Source organism: Phalacrocorax carbo, chromosome 6, assembly GCF_963921805.1.
Source record: "Phalacrocorax carbo chromosome 6, bPhaCar2.1, whole genome shotgun sequence".
NCBI lineage: Eukaryota > Metazoa > Chordata > Aves > Suliformes > Phalacrocoracidae > Phalacrocorax > Phalacrocorax carbo.
In genome coordinates, this window is record NC_087518.1 from 45,003,588 (window position 1) to 45,007,958 (window position 4,371).

Below are 4,371 nucleotides of genomic sequence, written 5' to 3' on the forward strand. Positions count from 1 at the left end.
CTCATTTATACTTTTCAAGAGCCAGCCAATTCTCTTTAGACAGGTTTCCCTGTGCCATAAGGGAGCACAGGAGAGTCAGGAAGACACCATTCAGTACTAACGATGGTATCAATTTTTCTCCTGAAAAGTGCACTCTGGTTTTGGAAGCAGCAAAAAATCCTCTTTGCTTGTGATTGCTTAGCTCCAACCTCACCAAGGTGGATGTATGTGCAATGGGGACAGAAATATTTCAGTTATACATCCAGCCCATATTGCAGGAACACAGGGAGAGCACAGCTCCCCTTGCCGGCTGACAAACGAGGTGGTGTTTCATGGCTCTGCATCACTCATGACAGAAAGCCCCCGTGAATGCTTGGTGTCCTTCTTCCAGTTAGGTTCAGCAGCAGGACTGAGCTGCAAAATTCAGAGCAAAACTTGGACTTCTCCAAGCTCAGCCTACAGGCCTGACCCAAACCTTCAACAAAACGAAGTGAAAAGTGCATTTGCACCATCAAGAAATTTCAAAATGGGGTGAAAACCCCACCATTTTCACATTATCTCTGTATCTCATTGAAACTGAGATGTAGCAAGCAGGTGCTGGAAATCACATCAGAATGATTTTATTGAGAGATTGCAGTGCCATTTCTAAAATAAATCCCCTTGGATGTGCCTGGATCTCTCTCCTGGAAAAACAGGCTGATGGTTGATCCTGTGCAGGCATTTCTCAAGAGTTGTCACAAGGCCCCTCTCTCTCTGTTGCATCATTTCCAAATAATCCTGAAATCAAACCTGTGTTAGATGAACCCAATATCAGCATATGGCTTTCATCAGATTATTTCCAAGCCCTTTAGGAACACGACTTCATTGCTCTTCACAGCAGCTCCTGATGGGCTTCAGCAGCCTTTGCTCTGCCTCGCTGAGCTGGAAACTGAGGAAAAGGGTCTATGTCACCTTTTCAAACTTGCAAAGCAAAGCAGAAGTGGCAGAATTACCATTGACAGGTCTGAGCTCCTTGTCTCATGCTTCCTGGGACAGGCTTCCCAGAATCCAGCTCCCTTAAGAAAGCATTTCACAACAAGGGGGGAAAAAAGCTATCCAGTTGGAGTAGGACATCAATGCTAAAATGTTCTATAAAATTGTGACCCTCCACTTAAAAGAGTATTTGAAATGAGGGATTCTCACTGTGGGCTTTCTCAGCATTAAAACTGAAGAAGCTTTTGCTGCAACATATGGGGTGAGTGTCCAGGCCAGAAACCCATTTGATTTAGTCCAACCTGATGATATGGGGGAGGTATTAAAGAAGTGAGTGAAAGTCTCTAGGAGCAGTGCATGGTTCCCACTCATGGCCTTGCACAGGCTCTGCATGTGGCTGGGTTTGTCACCTCCAGACACCTCCTGAGGCCATCAAATCTGTTCCACGGCTTGCCAGGAAATACTGGTGAAAGGCATTTAAAGGCACCATGGACACGTTCCCTTCCTACCGAGTTGTGCTGTTATGCCCACCCAGGGACCCTTCAAGAAGCGAAGGCAAAAGGCTGGAAGGTGTGCAGCTGGCACGCAGCTGCTAGCACCAGCTCCCCGAGCAGCAGGCAGGGGTCACGGCACACAGCCCAGTGATGAGAGTCATCCGAGCTCATGCTATTTCTCCATGGCATCATGCGAGCCTCAGACACCATCCTTGCTCCTTCAAACCCTTGCAAATATCACACTTTTCATCTCTGTTGTTTTGTACCCAGCATTTCCTGATAATGCAGCCACTGGTGAGTGTATTCCTGGTAGGCTGCAGGAGCATGGTTGTCTGTTTGCAGGATTAAGTTGTTTATCTTCTTACATAGGACATCAAGAAAGCTATGATCCTGTTTACGTCACAGTCAGTGTTGTCGTATTCCAGAAACATTAATGTCTGAAAAAAATAGTGATGCGCCATCTGGGAGAATGGGGATATTACAGGAAGCAGAGGTGACCCGGTGCCAAAGCACCTCTCCGTTGAGCAATGGTTTGGCTTGGCTCTCCAGCTCACAGTCAGCTGAAGGATGCTCAACACAGGAAAGACACAAAAGCCTCTTAAAGGCAAATTGGATATGTATTTATTTACTGGGAAATTTGGGAAACAGGAATGGGGGAACTTCATATGTCACATTCTTTTTGCAAATGAAAGAACTTGGGATTTAGGTTTTAGGAGTACTAGAAAATCTTGGGGGTGTTATTTGCAAATTTTCATACAAAAATGACCTTGTATTCAGAAATGTTAACGCATGACTTTCCACCCCTGAAAAGATGCAAAGGAAATGGAAATCTAAGCGAGTAGCATATGCCATCCCCTTGGCTCCACCAACAAAAATATTTGGCTTCCACTTGCAGCTACCCCAATCAAAAAGAAGTTTGGGTTGCAGGAATGTAAGTCGAAGTGAATGTTAAACTTACATTAGACGTTTGTTAATTAGCCAGCAAAAGAATCACCCCCACGGACTGGCATGGTCCACACAATTTAAAGCAAACACTCTTGTATCAAGTTAAACTGTTGCCCTGGAGTTGACTAAGCAGAAACATTCCATGTAATTATCAATAAGATTTTCTTGCATTATTAAAAACATCAAGATTAAAATACCTCGGTGGATATTTACCGGCAGGGAAGTAGAAGAGAGACTCAGTAGGTGTTTATTAAATCCACATATACATCCACCCTTCGTGTGCTCTCCATTTCTCTGCAAGCAAAAGCCCTTTTTTACCTAGTGTCTATCCCTGTGCGTACCTCTCTCTTCGGTTATTACACCCTGGCTGGCATGATTTGTTGGCTTAATCAATATTCAGGTTAAACAATAATTTCTTTTAGCAGGAAGGAACTCTGTCACCCTTCTTGGTGTGTTGTGCCAACACATTAAGGGACCAAAATATTTTCCTGGGGTGTTAAAAGAACATTCTTGAGACAGTGCCTCAATGGGACTGGAATAGCTCTTAGAGCTGGAGGGGTTGTAGCATGCACGAAGTCTTGGCTATTGAGTCTTCCTCTTCTCCCTGAAGTTGCTGACACCTTAGAAAAGGCTTTGGTAGATTCAGGATTAAGGAGTCACTGTGGCCTCAGTCCCTGATCCCACACAGTTTATCCACTGAGTTTTCTCCACAGTGAACAGCCAAACAACCCAAATACAGCTACTGGGGAGCTGGCTTTACTATTGACACTGAGACACTGGCAAACTTTCTTGTACACTAACATCTAAAACTCAAGTGGCCCAAGACCTTCAGAAAAGGATATAATTTTTTTTTTTTTTTGCTTCCTTTGAGCTTAGGCCAAAAGCCAAAGTCATAAATAGAAACACTTATTCTGGGCTCAATATCACCTTTTGTGCAATGACAAAAATAATGTGTTGTTGAACTGTTTGGCATGACTGCCCAAGCATGTGACAAGAAGCTAATTACTTTTGAAGCCAAATCCACTCAAGAAAACAAGAATTCAACTTACAGCCATTTATATTTTGCCAATTTTGCTGCTCCCAATGCATATTTTCTTTTTTCCTCTCTCATGACATCCTTTCCTTCTTTTTTAAATACTAACACACGGTCTGTAGCTGAAATTGCAGAGAGTCTCTACTGTCCTTCTCTCAGCCTTCCTCAACCCATGTGATAACCAAATCCTTCCTGCAGAGCTGAAATCTTTTTCCACCGTCACATAGTACATTAATTCACTCAACACATTTGTTTGCAGCTGTCTTCCATCACCAACCCGACACCTGGCTGGCTTCTTATAGGAGAGGGAAAAGTTAATTTTCCACTAATGAAGATATAAAGCAGGTAAATTTTTGTCCTTTGCTCCCCAGAAAATTTTGCTTTATTTTACTGGGAAAACAAGAAGTACAATAAGATGCTCAAGCTGCTAGTTTTGGTCTGAGGGTAGGTGATCAAATATGAGCCTCTTCAGAGGAGGAACAGCTTTCAGATTTTTAAGCAAGTTTAGCCAAATCCAACAGTGTCTTCTCAACGCAAGTTGGTCATTCCTATATATGTGTATTTCTTCTAAGGTAAGTACAGCTACCGATCTGTTATGAATGACCATATTAGTGGCTTCTTCCATTGCTCCCCCCAAACCATACCCTTGTTTACTTTCACCTATAAATGCTAAAGGAAAAAAAAACAACAGAAAACCCAAACCCAAGCCAAAACTCCAACAAATGAACAACAAACCAAATGTCATACTCAAAGGTTTGCAAGAAGATTTGCTTTAAGTGATGTCCCCAAGACTGAGACTGCAGACACAGCATGGGGGTTTCTTCCCTTAAAATTTGCTCTGCACCTGATATTTGGGACGCATTTTCCTCTTTTTTCCCTCAGTCTTCAGCTCTTGCTTCTAATGTCAAACACAGGCAGTAGCTTTGAAGCTTTTCCAAATGAAAATGC

General features: G+C 43.0%; 1 long non-coding RNA gene across 1 annotated transcript; it reads right to left on the minus strand.

Annotated features, from left to right (window-relative positions):
- Positions 1 to 577: 577 nt before the first annotated feature.
- LOC135314091 (uncharacterized) lies at positions 578 to 2,722 on the minus strand. Its single transcript, XR_010373569.1, has 2 exons — positions 2,604 to 2,722; positions 578 to 907 (listed from the first exon to the last, which is right to left on the minus strand). It is a non-coding gene; the product is annotated as an uncharacterized LOC135314091 (long non-coding RNA).
- Between the last annotated feature and the right edge of the window lie 1,649 nt (positions 2,723 to 4,371).